The 16,190-nt window shown below is 39.2% G+C and overlaps 1 protein-coding gene across 3 annotated transcripts in view; it reads left to right on the top strand.

The window, feature by feature from the left end:
* Positions 1–5,980: 5,980 nt before the first annotated feature.
* znf516 (zinc finger protein 516) overlaps positions 5,981–16,190 on the top strand; it is a 59,531-nt gene continuing 49,321 nt past the window's right edge. For 2 of the 3 annotated variants that reach the window (XM_014989959.2, XM_014989963.2), the window contains exon 1: positions 6,527–8,636. The gene's annotated coding sequence lies outside the window, so the exon portion shown is untranslated. Of the gene's footprint in view, positions 6,275–6,526; positions 8,637–16,190 lie in introns of those variants that run through there. The other variant, XM_014989960.2, reaches the window with a different exon arrangement.

Genomic DNA, 16,190 nt, shown 5'->3' with positions numbered 1-16,190 from the left:
TCAGGTTGCAAGGTTACTCCATGCACCATCCTGCAAGGGTTCTTTTCTCAAAAAGGGAGATTTATCAGAGTTCAGGCGAAGCCACTCCCTGATTGATAGGCCAATATAATCAGGGAGGAAACCCTTGAGGAAAACATGCAACAGACTTGATGTTGAGGGGGATGTTAACCTTGAAGGACGACAACACTAACATGTACAATAAGAGCTATATTGGAAGGGTTTAGGTCAAAGGATAAAGACCCATTCAATAAATTGGAATATTACTGAAAAGTTCATTTATTTCAGGAACTTTTTCATCAAGTCAAACACAATATGTAGATTAATTACACATAGATGGATGTTTGAGACTTCATGTCTGTTAATTATGATAATTTTACACTTACAGGTAATGAAAACGTGACATTTAAAATTAGAATATTACATAAGACAAATAACAAAAAATACTTTTAAAAACAAAAATGTGGGCTTAATGAAAGATAGGTTTAATATCTGCTCAATGACTGCGACAGACTGGCACTGGCGACCTGTCCAGGGTGACCCCGCCTCTCGCCGGGACGTTAGCTGGAGATGGGCACCAGCAACCCTCCCGACCCCACTAAGGGACAAGGGTGTAAAGAAAATGAATGAATGAATGAATGAATGGATGGACGGACGGACGGATGGATCTGCTCAATGATAGTTATTTTCAAAACGTATAACTGCTCAGTCAAAAGTCCAGTTGAATTAAGTCAAATTGAGAATCTGTGGCAAAACTTCAAAACTGCTTTTCACATGTGCTTTTAAGGACAGCCTTAAGAGATATCTGGAAATTTTAATGAAATAATATTGAATTGACTGGATGGATGAATTTATATGCATGAATATTATTACTGTTTGTTCTCAATACTTTTTTTAAATTGTTGAGGTGGTTAATTTGCGTTTTTTTTGTTTTTATTTATGTGTTTTAATGTATTTTGTGGCATCTCTTTCTTGCAAGACTCTAAGGGGGCTCTAAACTAAAGTAAACTAAACTAAACTTTCCATTGAACCTGACAAATCTTGAGCTAATTACACATTAGCAAACAGGTCTCTATTTAGACAGAGCGCACACACACATAGCCGAAAACACTTACAGCTGCAGTTCCACAAAATACTGTCTTAAACAGCTGAAAACAAAAGCAAACCTTGTTTTTTGGGGGGGTTGGGGCAGGGTCTTGAAATAAAACACAGTGATGTTTGGGGTTTTAAAATGTCAAAATGTGAGAAATTCCAAGGAGTATGGATTGCTCTGCAAGGCACTGTAAACCAAAGTGAGCTACCACACATGTATACAGACGGCAGATATAAGCACCGGCTGGAAAACTGCACATTTTCTGTGTGTGTGTGTTGATACCAGGGGTAGCTATTATAAGAGCTGCCCTGAGGAACGTGCACGTGTGCGCCATGCATGCAAAAGCAGCATGCATGCAAAAAAATAAAAATGCACATCCTATTGTCTATCTGCATGCACCACGAGCACTATGGTTAGAGATTTTGAGAACGCCCCACCTCACCCCCTCTACCTCTCCACCTCTCTCTTGCCACCCTACCTTCCCTTTTTTTTTTTTTTTTTTTTTTCCGAGGCAAGGGTTTACTGAGGTGTTTTAAATTGCTGAGTGGGTGCAGGCTGAAGGGCGCTCAGCAAACGACAGAGAGACTCTGGTTCAGAGAGAAAAAGAGACAGAGACAGAGGAGACAGGAGTGGGGGGGCAGAGGAGGAGGGTGTAGGGGGAAAGGACACCTTGGCGTGTGTTTGGCTTGACATTCCCTCAGACCAGGCGAAGCAAGAATAGAGAGGAAGGGAGACTGAAAGATGGCTCTCTTTTAACAGGAAGTATCTGAGCAGTGACTCATGCGCACATTATAGGGACAGACTGAAAGACTGTTTAGGCTGCTACTGTATACATCACCTATGTGAGTCTTTATCTTACCAATGTTTGGGGGTGGATCTCTTTCCATGCATGTTACACTGATACCAGTGAAGACAGCTTTTTTTTTTCCTTCTTCTTCTTTCTGTGTGGGTCTTTTACATTTAGAAATGAAAGGTTTGCGTGTTTTTAGACCTACAAAACAATGATCTAGACTATAAAAATTACGATTTGGGTCGTGTTGCTAACACGGTCCTGGCTCACATATCAATCATTTTTTCTGCGAGTTAATTCAACACAAGAGGGTTAACCTAACAAGAGGGTTAGGTTATAGATTCCATCTATCATATGGTTACAAAAAAGCAGGAGGAAATATGCACCCATAACCTGCATTACCACATAAGTAACATTATTTATTTTTAGTTCAATTCTGTGTTCAAAACTAAAAGGGAATTGGAAACTTCATAATGTCTAATAAGACCTTTAATGATTAACGGTTGAATTTGGACAGCAAAAATTCTACTCAAACAAATGATTAAATAAAAGCAATAAAAACGTAAATGATATTTAAGAAAACTTAAAGTAGAAACAAGAATTACTACTTAGTCTGTCTACATTGACTTTATTACTGGTTAGTAGGTAAAAGGCTGAAGGGTTTTGTCTCACCAGGTGTTCAGCAGCAGAGGAGCACCACAGGAGTCTGTGCTCTCACCATTTCTTTTCACTCTGTACACCTTTGACTTCCAGTACAAAAAAAGACTCCTGTCATCTCCTGAAATAGTCTGATGACTCTGTGGTCGTTGCACGTATCAGAGATGGTCAAGAAGCTGAGTGCGAACATCTGGTGGACCCCTTTGTCTCATGGTGTGGGAACAATCAACTCATCTTGAATGTGAACAAAACAAATGAGATGACTGTTTTCAAGGTTTGTCTGTTGCAGAGAGTGTTGGGGGTAGCAGCATCACAGCCAGGGACTTGAAAAGACGTAACAACCTGATAAAGAAAGCTGGTTCTCTTCTAGAGATGACTGTGGAACCTCTGGAGATGATGGTTCAAAGGAATCTTCATAAAATCAAGAAATCTACAGACAACCATGAGCATACAAGAACAGAGTGTCTTCAGTCAGAGTAATACATAATATTAAAACGCTGCAGGAAGTCCTTCCTAAACACAGCGTCTACAGCTCTTTGAAAAAAACTGGCATAATATGACTTACAACAACGTTGAGCTTCACCAGGGGCGATTCTAGCATGTTTGGTGCCCCGGGCAAATCAGCCAGGGTGAATGCCCCTCACCCCATCACACCCCTACCGTGACACATATTTTAAATTTGACACACTCAATTTTAGAATAATACTATAAATATCCATAGCAAGACATGAACATAGCGCATACCATGAAGTTGAAAATATGCAATACAAATACAAAAGATGAATGCAATTCAATATAAATACATTGAATATAAGGTATTTCTAAATAGAATCAATAGTCAGATATTTATGAAATTATGTGTATAACCAATGCGGTTCTGGGAGCTATTGCCACCCTGGGCAGGTGCCCACATCACCCATATCAGACACCGCTACTAAGTTTCCCCTTGAGGATTAATAAAGTATTTTTGAACTGATTTGACTATTAGTGCAGCTAGAAAAGGAAGCAACGTTGCGTTTCCTCACATTGATCACGGTAAGTGTTGGGTGTAAAAGCGTAGGAAGCCCCTCTGAAGCTCTGGGCACTGTGGACTCACAGAAGCGTCTCTGCCGCTATAATTTGAGGGCCCGTCGCTGACAAGACGTCCGTGTGTCTTGAGTCACCGGTACATCTGCAGTCAGCTGCATAGCTCCTTGTCACAGCTCCCGGCTGAGCAAACAACCCTGACCTCGACATAGCACCCAAAACAACAAAGCCGAGTGACAGTGACTACACATAACTTTGTGCACAGAGAGCTGGAGTTCGTTTCATCAACACATATATCTGAATACCATCAGGATGTTTAATCCTTAAAATATGCAAACAACTGGGTGGTGATGTGATCTGAGCAGTTGACCATATGATAAAACTGCTGCCATCTGAATATATGTGCGATCAGTATTACTAGAACCAAGAAGGAACTCTTGCTCGGATGTTTACAATCTAATCAAAAGGTTAATTTTTCAAGCTTTTCTTGATTTTCAGGTCCTGCATTGGAAGCTTTTATAAACAAAGGTCTGGTGACTTTTTCCGGGTGTGTCAGAAATGACCTGATTAGTGAGATTAAGTTTTCCTTTGAGCAAGCTGGCATGCTTGATGATTTTACAGTCGAAACTATAGCAGCCGTTAATCTTTATGTCGTGGTAGTCACGGTCATTATCTGAAGACTTTTTTTTGCCATTTTTTTGCTGCTTGACATTCCATCTTGCGTACGTGGAACAGGATTGAGAACCTGCTGGACGAAAACGATATCAAAGTTATCATCCAAGGCCAAAAGGATTAAATTTGGCTTATTTTCAATTCATAATAAGATAGACAGCTGTGATTTCCTTGTATAACGACAAGGTTTTGGCAAAATATTTTGGCTAGAGGGGATAAAATTTTATTTCTTTTTTTTTGTGTACTTTACAAGGGAAAATTTACAGCACGTGTGTATTTCCGCATAGAATTAATCTATACTCATGAGTTTCAAATGTTTTAGTGAGCTAGCAGCACTGCTCAAACATTTGTGTAACAGCAGACATTTTAAACAGGCATACAACAGGACCCACTTCTCCACTTTGTCGTATTTAGTTGCTTTAAGTCATAAAAACAAACAAAAGAAAAAATTATGACGTTGGTGAAGCAGAATTTTCTCTGACACGGTTACAAGGAGGGAAAGCCACAAAAGGTCATTACTAGAGAAGCTGGCTCTTCACAGAGGGCTTTATTTAGGCTTATTCATGGAAAAGTTGAGTGAGAGGAAAAAATGTGGGAGACAAAGTGCACAAGCAACATGGAAAACCATTGCCTTCCTAAAAGACGTTTTTGTTTTAAACAGGGATGGTCTTAGGTATTTGCAAACTCTGCAACTTCCCAGCAGACCTGAAAGGAAATGTTAATAAATACAGAAGTTATACACACATGCAGGTGTATCTCAAAACATTTGAATATAATCAAAAAGTTAACTTATTTTCAGGACTTAATTAAAAAAGAAGTCAATCATTTATTTATTTATTTATTTATTTATTGTTGTGGCTTTCAAGTAATAAAAGAAGTCCAATTTCAGTTTTCAAGAAAATATGAACTCTTATAACTTATAAAACACAGGTAACTCTTGTTGCCTGTACACCTTTTTTGCCACACTTTTTCCTTCCACTCAACTTATTGTTGTTATGCTCAAATACAACAGTCACGTGATTCTTTCTATGTTACAAATCATAATTCTGGCATTCAATTTCGCCAGAAATTGATATTAAATTTATTCTAAATTAATCCGGAATTTATTCGGATTTTTGTGTTTTGTATTAAATGTGTACAATAGTCTTAAAATTAACAGCTTGTAATGTTATCACTCTGTGTGTAATTAATACATTAGTCTCACTTTTTGAATTTAATTACTGAAATAAATTTAGTTGTTTTTGTTTCATTGGGATTCCAATTTAGTTGTATGTGTTTATGACTAGTGCATATGTCAACATGGCTTCAGAGGACTTTGAACTGCTAGGCAGTCGCAAAGTTCGCTTGTAACTAAGGCATCCTGTCCTCATTACTGTTTTATTTGCCTAAGACATTTGATAAAAGATAGAATTACTTTGAATTTTGCTGAAAAAAGTTCGTTATTGTTTGACCCAAATAAGCAGTTCGGGTGCTCACGCGCTGTCAAAATAATGCCTCTCGATTGACAAAGGGGTGTATTAAATGACTCCCAGTGTGTTTTCCACCTGTAATTGTCCTGCACGTTTCATAAATCCGATAATCCCATCAATATATCTGCATACTGGCAGTGTCGCGTCGTTTTGGGCCACTTTTCAGAGTCTCCCCAGCGGTATCAACAACTTTTCGCTGATGAGACAATAGCAGATAGTTCCATTTAATGCGGGAGCAGCCATCGAGCTCGTGCAAGGGGGCGTCAGGAAATCGTCAGAGTTCTCCCGCGAGCTCAAAACCGGCCGAATCTACAGTAGCGCGTGACGTCTTCTGACGTGCGGTGCTTCTGCTTGTTTATTTACCGCGCGAGCGTAATACAACAGCCGGTGTGAAAATGTAATGTGGAGAAGCTTCCCTTCTCTTATTCTCCCCCCCACCCCCACGGGGACTGAATGGACTCGACCTACTCAATCATGCACTTCAGCATACACTGCAAAGAGCATGCTTTCACCTTTAGGATTGTCTCTGCTTCTTGAAGTCACCCTGGAATTCTCTCGTGAATAAAGCAGGTAAGACCGACCTTACTTTTTCCTCGTCTTTGATCCACGCACGGAGTTCAGTGAAGTGTTTTTTTTTTCCCTTCCCTCCTCAATAGACTGTGTGTATGTGTGTGTGTGGAAGGCGACAGTTTGATCTTGATATATAAATAGGTTACAGCTAGAAGTGTTGTGGCTAATTTAAAAAATTATATATATATATATATATATATATATATATATATATATATATATATATATATATATAAGGGTATATGTGTGTAGTTTTATGCATGCTTTATTGACTTTGTTTTTAACTTCAATTTTAATGCTTAATGAATGAAATCAAGCTTTCTAAAGTCAGGATAAAGTTGGAATTGAAGCTTCTTTGAGAAACCTTGTGGTAAAGCAAACTTTCCACCAGCTCATGTTAGTGTTTTTTTTTTTTTTTTTTTTTTTGGAAACCACTCTGTAATCCCCTCAAACACAGAGATGGCAGATATACCTACAGAGCTATAAATGGTGTACAAAAAAGATAGGAATCACCCAAGAGGAGGGGAGAACTGTTCTTTTTTTATTTTTTTAAAGCGATTATTTTATTCACTCAGCAGCAGGCATACAGGGGGAGAGGTGGACGTGAGGGAGGGGTAAAGGAGGAGGGGTGTGGGGGGTATATCCATATTAGGAAGTCGTGTCCTACATAATAGACGTGGCACAACTGCCACTGAACGGGGCACAGGTGCCAGTAGTCGCTTTTCTTTGACTTGCCAATATGAGGATCTGAAACCGCTGGAAGCTCTTTGGTGTGTCGCATTTCTTCTTCTTTCAATCTCTGCGCTTGCACGCGGGTGAGTGCGTGCGTAGTCGTGCGCGTGCACGTCGAGATGTGATGGTGGTGGTGTTGAAGGTGGTGGAGGGAGGAGGTTGAGGGTGCGGGGGGGTTGCGGAAACATGTGGAAGTGAGGGATGATCGTGTGCGCGTGCACGTGAGCTTGATGTTCTAACTTTTCCCCCTTATTGATAAATGATGATGATGGTGATGATAGCGCCCACGCGCAGGTTGGGGCGATCTGTGCGCGCGCGAATGTTTGCTAAGCGTTTCGATACACACACACACACACACACAGAGAGACATATATATACACACACACACGCCTACAGGTGCGTGCATGTTTCTTTTTGTATGCACAAGTCCCGGTCACAGATGTTGTCGCCGTACCTGTTTACCCAAAATTCAATTTCACGCGGTGTGGCGTGGATTGTTTTAAGCACGCAGGGAACAGGGGGATGGAGCGCGAGCTGCATGGGAGACAAATGTCCAGCGTCAAAACCTCTTCTTCTCTGGACACTTTATAATTACGCAGACGCGCACGCACACTCGCACGCGCCAGCTGATCCTCCTCTCGAGGAGGAAGCGCAGGAGACATGAGTGAAACAACAAAGAGAGATAGAGGAAGAGGACAGATAGAGAGGAACTCGCGTTGCTCCGAGCTGGGGGACTGCGTGGGGTGTGGTGACAAGGTCTAACACCAGCAGGACAAACTTTGTCTCCTTCTCTCTCGTTTTTTTTCTCGCCCTCGGTCTTGTTCTCAGCGTTTCACACATACACACACTGGGCATATTTCCATTCGCGGTGGGTTCAGGTACTCCCTGAAACTTCACCATTCCATCGCTTCATCAGAAACAGAGCTATTTCAAGTTTTAGTTCCTTTCCATCCTTAGTTGGAGATAAATATACAACTGCTAGATTTGTTTGAGAAGTGAACAGATAAACGTTTTGTTGTGTCTGCCTGAACTAGAAAAGCATACATAGCGTGGTCTTGTTTTTCAAAAGGAAACGTTTTTTTGTTTTGTTTTTTTTTTACATATATGTTTTATAATAATTGGGGATTCTGGTTTAAATAAAGACTTAAAAATAATCATTAATTCGCATAATATCCAACAGGTGTTTAACAAACACATTGCAGGCTTTTATTTTGTTTATTTCGTCGGTTTGTTTCTGAGCTACAACATTTCCGACTACCCCTGAAGGCAGCATGAGGGAAACGATAGGAGACGAGAAACACGCAGAGAGAGAGAGAGAAACAGAAAGAGGAGAGTGACAGAGAAGAACCTGTGCTCTTCTACAGCACCGGGAGATAGGAATTCACCAGAGATCACAATTTCTTGTCCCGATTATTTTTTTCTTTTTTGACAAACTTAGTTCGGGTTTCCTCTCCTCTTTTTGTTGCTGTCAGTGTGCAAAATACAGTGGACTCCCTATCTCTGTGTCTCTGTGTTCGTGTATCTCTACTGGATCTTCACTTCTGAGGCTGTGTACAGTTTTGGTTTTGGAGAACTGCACCGGTTTGTTTTTTCCTGCGAGGTTTTTTTGAGCCGAGTGCTGCTTTAACTGGTAAGGAAGTGGCTGTGTATGTATATTATTGCTGGCTGTTTTCTGGGTGGCGTTGTGCAACCTTTTGTGCAGAATGGATTCTTTTCACGAACTTAAACATTTTCATAAAGTTAAGCAAACACGAATAGTAAAAAAAAAAAAAAAAAAAAAAAAAACAGAAATAAAAAAGTAGCAAAAATGTTAGGTGCTTTACTAGAGATAAAGGTTTTTCAAGGGAATTTTTCACTGATAAGATTATTTTCTCCTTGTTTTAGTGGGAAAAAAAGTCAGTAATCATAAATAGTTTTACCTTAGAGGGATGTCAAAGTATGAGTTTGTAATGTTATAAAGCAACAGAACACAGCTGTAAACATCTGGAGTCCTTAACTGATAATCATTGGAATGTGGACATGGGCTGACATGAGGTTGTCATGATAAAAATAACACAGTAACATAATACTAAATGAGGAGTTGGGAGAAAAATAGCCAGTAAAACACAAAATGACACTTTAAGAAAAAAAAACAATCTTTTCAATGAACTAAATATAAAAGTGCTGAGAATTCCAGTGCTAAATTGACGCCGTCTCTTTAAGAGTGATAGGTGGTGCCATTTTTTTTCTCCCTCTGGAACAATGTACAAATTGAAGAATTTAAGAAAAAAAAAATTGTCGAAGCCTCAGCCAGCTGACCGGCAGTGCCTAGCAACACATGGGGGAGGGGCAGTGTAGTCTTAATCCATACTTCAAACTCGGCTCACTCTGACACATTCTGTTTTTTGTGGTTTGGATTTTTTTCCCCTTCTTCTTAAACCTCAGTATGTCCACGAATCAGTCTTAGGCCAGCTTGGAGAAGCTGTGTAAAAAGCTTTAAAATAAATTATTAATTAATCATTGCAGTGAGACGGGGAGGGGAGGCAAAGGACTTGCGTTGCTATACGGCCCATACAACCAGAGAAATCTGGTCGCTCCGCCACTTTTTCACTGGCATCTCGCTAAACGGAAAGGCACGGTTAAATAATCTTAGTAGGTTTAAAAAAAAAAAAAACTTTGTAAAAACCTTGTCATACCAATAAACAGGCCACGAAGAAACAAGGAGGGTGAATTCACGACAAAAGTGACAAGAAACCAAGTAGAGCAAACAAAACGTACTTGTTGAGACATTGTGGGCATTGCCTTTGTAGAGTTCCTCCATTAGGAACTGGCTACAGTGTTTACCACAAGAGACAGCCAGCGGAGAAAGAACGCACAGAATATGTATGTGTGTGTGCCCGCAACTTCTTTTTTGCGCTTTCACAAAAATAAAAACAAGGAAATGCCTTATCAGTCGGTACTGGGCTTTTAACTTCCAACAGTAGCCTATAGTAGCTGACTTTACACACACGCACGCACGCACACACGCACACTCACATTCACACACCAACATACACAGCTGTAGAGCAGTGTGATAATAGGGCTGTGTGTTGGCCGTTTGTAATCCAGTTATTATCTGTCTCAAACTGACGGCGTGTGTGAGATCATCAGCTGCAACTTTTCACTACTTGATAGCGTTTTTCTCTTTTTTTTCCTTCCTCCTATTGAGATTTACTTTATAAACAATACCGTCATGGATGCACCCAACCCAACATATTTTTTTCCCCCTTTGCTGTGATGTCACACTAACTCGTAGTTAGAAAGAGAAAGAAACAGATAGCAGAGGGAGGGAGGGAGGAAGGGAGAAGAGACAGCACGTTGTTTTGCAGACAGGATTACATTGTCTCCCCCCTTGTCAGTTTGCAGACATTATCTTAAACGTTTCTTCTTCAGCCTGACAAAATGCTCACTCTGTGGTTTTGTACAGCATCTTCTAAGTGTAACATAACAAGCTTGTTCATAAAAATTGGTCAAGCTGGACAGAAGCGCTGATTGGATGCAAAGATGAAGTTGTTCAGTTGCGAATGTTTTGGGTAAGAGTGACAAAAATTGGTTTTGAGTGATGTCTTTTTTTTCTGAAAAAGGTGAATGTGGACAATTTGTTACACTCTGACATGTTTCCCTTTTATGTTGATGAATTTGAGGCTGCCTTTATGCAAATAGGCCATGAGATAGAACGCACGTCTATGTAAAAATGTCGATATCTGATTATAATAATGTAATCCTCTTGGACTGCGGAAGTCCTTTGTGAAACCTGTTGATTTACTTCAAAGCTGTGATACCTGTTTATGTTACAGCCGCCACCTACTATTACTCTCCATTGACACCACAAATTACACAAGTTGTTTTTTTGTTTTTTTGGGGGGTAAATGGAAACTCTTTGAGCTACTCGCTGGGTATTGTAAAGTGCAGCAAAAGAGGAACCTGACCTATGCGTAATAGTGTCTTGTTTTTCAGGTTTCCTAATCCAGATGTGATTCATGCTCCTGCTTTTGCACAGCATAAGATCAATAAGATGTAAATTAAAAAAAAATAAGAAGAGAAAAACGTACATGCTTCGAGTGCAGCGCACTTTCTTTTCTGCTTCTTTTCTCTCTATCTGGTCGCCTTCTGCCATTGTCTGTCTTTTCATACACTGGAGAACCGCTGCATACATTTGGGCTTTTGTCAATAGCAGTGTTTGTCTTCTGTGTGGTGCTTGTGTGCTTGTTTCTTCATCCACGTGCTTATCGTGATCAAACTTTCTACTCTAACACGACTCTTTATCTCCTCCAAAGATTTGCTTCACTTGCTTGCCTCTTTTTTTTCTGCTTCTTCTTTTTTTGTGTTCCCATACATGTGGGTGTAAAATTAGCAATTCCATTTTTTTTCTTTTCTCTTGTCCTTCCAGAATGTGGAAGTGTTTTCTTGGTGTGGTGAGAAACAATGAGGACAAGGCAGGGCTTTGTGGTGGCAGAAATGCATTTTTAACCCATGTGAATGAATGGTGCCTCACATTCCACAGCACCAGGCCCTCGACTGAATGGCAGCACTAACACGGCTGTTTTCATTACTCATTACTGCCCTGTGCCTTTTCACCATGGACTTAGTCATTTACCTTTACCTACTCATACCGGGATTTAGTGGTGTGCTGGTTTTTTCTTCTCCTTTGACTTGCGCTTTTATTATGCGTGAGCTGTTATTTCAGCAGCATTTCATGTTGCTCGTAAGCCCTTATTCGAGTTATCATCAACGAAAGGCTCAAATTACAGTGTGTAATGTAAAAAGCTTGTTATTACTTGTGATCGCCTAATATGTCCCACCCTAACATTTAGATTTCTGCTGTGTTGTGTTTCTGTTTTGGGGGTGGGGGGGAAGCTTAAAGTAGCACATTTTATTGCCTAAAAGTCAGTGCAACTCCTTGGTCAGCAATAATGTTCATCCATCAGTTTGTGCTCATTCTCCATGGCAACCAGCTGTAACACCTGACTGGTAGTGAGAGTGTTTTCCACTGTCAGGAATAGGTGTGGGAGATATAAACTTGAAGTTTCATTGTGATATTTTGTGGTACAATTGTGGTAACAATAAAAATGTCAATAAGAAATATTTATTAGTTCTCTTTTAGATATCTGTAGGACTGTGACTGCATGGCACAGCAACACACCCATATGAAATATGCGACTGTAGGACACCAGTCACTTAAAGAAGTGTGCTATGTATCACTAAGCTGCACATGCAATCTGCTTTTAATCATATTTTCAAATGTATTATTACTTATTATAGTACTGATTCTCTCATTGAACAAGCAGTAAGACTAACAATCCCAAAAATACAGACAGGTTTGTGTGATTTAATCAGAATTTATCATGACGATAAATCAAAATTCTTATGACAAGAAATGTATCACGATAAACGATAAACAATACGATAAATGCCCAACCCTAGTCAGGAACATGTGGGTTTGTCACAACTGATATTACAAAGTCTAACATGCTAATGGACTTACCTAAAGGCTAACGACAAGCTATCCCCTATCCTCCATGCAAAATCAGAGCCATTAAAAATAAAAATCTAAAAATAAACCCTTTATTGTACCACATGAATCCAAAGCCAAAGGTTTCCCTATTCTTGGTTTGTGACCATGAGCAGAGCCATTATTGTGCTTCAGTCTCATTGTACTCTTTGGACAGATGAAAAAAGCCACAAATCTAGCATGGGGTGGATCTGAAAACAACTGAGTAAGGGTACAGTTTGATGTTTCTTTCCCTGTTTTTTTTGTTGTTGATTTTTACTCTTGAACAATATTAGTGGCCTTAGTGGAAATCCTTGGAGACTCGTTCATTTTCTTTGGAATATAAATGATTGGCTCTAAATCAAGTCCCTCCCTTCCAGTTTCCAATACTTTCAGTTTGTGCCCTTAAACAAATCATTTCCTATTTATGTACAGTACATAATCATTGCGTAATAGTCAATTTCTTTTGTTATTTAACTGTTGAATTTAATTCTGCAAATTACATGCTCGTTAAATGATAAAAATACATTTGTAGTACAATATTTTCATTCGTCGTTTTCCTGAAAATTGTGGTTCTGCTTCTTCTCTGGGCCAGGCGGCACATAAGAGATTTTGACCCCTGATCAAACCAAAATAACTCTGAACAACGTACTGTTGGTATACGAAATGCATCAGACTCTCATCAGGATACTTTCTCTAAGTAAACTATGAGAATATATAGCAAGTTACTTATAAATCATCATCTATGAAAGCAGGTGGAACACTTCCCCACAGATTGAGTCGAAGTACGAAGGGGATTCTTGCTGTACCCAAATCATGTTGGGTATAAAATAGACAAAACTTGAAAAGCATAAATGAGTAAGAGGAATTTCCTAAGAGATTCCAGAGCTGGCTAGTTTCATTGTAAACATTCAATTGCAAGAAGTTTTGACTTGATGGATGTGAGAAAAAGTGTAGACATCGAGTCACGTTATTCCCTACCAGGTACAGTCGATGTTGCTCTAGCATTCTCCCTCTTGTCTCTGCCTTGTTATGCTTGAGGTTGTATCAGTCCTTTCTGCCTGAATGCGAAAAGTGTATCTGCGTTCAAAGGCTTAAATAACTTTGTGTGGCATATTGAGGTTGGATTAGGAACAGAAGCAGGAAATGGCAAGTGCGAGAACCTATTTTAGCAGCTGTTTCCTTTTTGTTCCGATGAAACAAACCATGAAAATAAACTAGGAAAAAAAAGCGACTATCTCTTCGCTGATGGTCCAGACATTTCTGTCATTTCTATCCAGAGTCTCATGCCTGTTCTGGCATTGGTTGATGGCATTGATTCCCCCTGCTGCATGGTGGGGGTTTTCACTCTGAAAGGGCAATCTCTCTGGGTTAGCCTTGAAACACCACGCTCCTGGATTAAATTATAAATGAGCCCTCCGTGGGATGCGTATTGCTTACCAACCTTGGATAATGAGAGGGAATTTGGATTCGAAGGGGACAGCACTTCTGTAGATTTTTTTTTTTAGACTACCATCCATTTTGTTGCTAAAAAGTTTTGGAAACTGGTGGGGTATTTAATCCCCACCAGTTTTGGGTCACACCTGCACCCACTGCATCCACGTGGATTGATACGAGCCAAGCCGAGACTGCCCGGGCCCTGGGACGCGAAGTCTGATAGTTGTCTAAATTAGTGCCAAGAATATGATGTGGCAATCAGAGGATTAAGATAGGACAGGGGTCAATGGGGGTAGAGTTGGTGGGCGGGGGGATCTGTAGTCACAGTGATTTAGGTAAAAGGCCGTTTTAGCCTTTGTTGTGCTCTCGTGTAGAGTTGTTGCTACTCTTTCTTGAAACAAAATTGATATCAGGAAATATTCTTATCGCCAATGTTGTTGTTATGACAAAGGCTCACTTTTTTTTTTCTTCAGTTCATTGCTGTTGTGGTGGAAAACCCCCTCTGAAATTCAAGAAACTACCCACAGAAAAAACAGTGACACAATGTGCATATTATTTATATGCCTACAGTTGATCCTATTCAAATTTCCTGTTTTGTTTCATGGTTACTGATAACGCAGAGGACAGGTCCTGACATTAGTCACAGTGATTAGAGAGAACAGCGTGTCTTTGAAAACAATCCACAATCTTATTGGTAGTAAGTGAACATTTGCCCTTCAAAACTGTAAAACTACTAACCTTAATGATTTGGAATAATTTGAAACCCATGTAGCTTCAGTTACACCAATGAATTACTGACAACAAAGTTTCACATTAGTCATTTTGAGAATGCCTACAAATTCCCTGTATCTTGAGTAGGCGTAGACCATATGAACTTGAGAAATTTTAGTAAACTAAAGTAATTACCACAAAATAACTATGCATTCAAAATTTGTACATATTTCTATTTGTTGTACTACTAAATAAGATGTTAACCTGTAATGGATGGTAGTTAAAATGTCTAGTTTACTTTAGAGCTCCATCGTTTCATAACTTGTTAAAAACAAACTAACTGGAGTTACTTTCTAACCTGGTCACAGGTCAAATATGGGTTAGTGTTCGATCTCTAATCATAGGTTGATTTAACCCAATTGGGCTGGGTCAGAGGTTTGTCAAAGCATGCTGGGTTAGGTTTTCAACCAAACCAAGAAACCAAGGTCTCTGGTTTTAAAGTAATTCATGTCTAATAATAAGGCTACAAGAAGGAAAGAAAACCCATTATTTGGATCGCTACAGAAGTATTAATGGTTTTTAAAATAAATTTCTTTTTAGTTCAATTCTGTGTATTAGGGATGGGCCATATGGACTTGAAGTTTTATCGCGATATTTTGTGGTGCTACTGCGATAAATGATACAAGAGACAATAAGAACTATTTATTACTTCTTTTTTTAGGAAAATTTATTGCTTTGACTGAATGGCACAGCAACCACAATCACATGTAGAAGTGAGATTTGTGTCACTAAACTTTACACAGTGACTGCATTTAATCATAACTTCAAATTTATTGGCACTTACGAATGCTCCCATTGGTGAAATGGCAGAGGAAATAGTGAAAATAACTATTCTGACAATACATACAGTTGAGCTTTTTCTTTAAATGACATGATGGCAATAAATCAAAAATCTTGTCAAGATAAGAAATTTATCGTGATAAATGATAAGCGATATGATAAATACCTGCCCCTATTGTTTATCACAACAAATTTACTTCAAGAAGGTTGTCAGACGAATAAGATATGCAGCAGGTTGTTTTAAATCTTTTAGAAGATTGAGCCAAACCTAATACCTTTAAAACTGTTGCATAGATCTGAACCAGTTAGCAACATTACAGCATAGAAAGTTTTCACAAATTCCTACGGTTTACCACCACAAATGTCAGTGTCTAGAGCTGTATGGAGGAAAACATAGAGCCACCTTGGCCCTTCTCCCACCTGTTGCTGTGCACTGTGAGTTAGCTGGCTTAAATAAGTCATTGTCATTTTTTCTTATGCTTTCATAATACAAACTAATAAGTAATTTATCTGTGGAAAAAAAATTACCATTACAACAAAACAGTCAGTCATTGCTTGGAAACTAAAATATCACTTCCCACTCAGAAAAATATGCAACCTTTAGTCTCCGCAGCATTAACCAAGCAAATGAGTTAAAAAAAAATATATATATATATTTTTTTTTTCGTGCGGTCAGAAATTCAATCA

Source organism: Poecilia mexicana, unplaced genomic scaffold (genome assembly GCF_051168715.1).
Source record: "Poecilia mexicana isolate PSO_F unplaced genomic scaffold, ASM5116871v1 scaffold_16, whole genome shotgun sequence".
Classification (NCBI taxonomy): Eukaryota; Metazoa; Chordata; class Actinopteri; order Cyprinodontiformes; family Poeciliidae; genus Poecilia; species Poecilia mexicana.
This window is presented reverse-complemented; position numbering and strand designations above follow the sequence as displayed.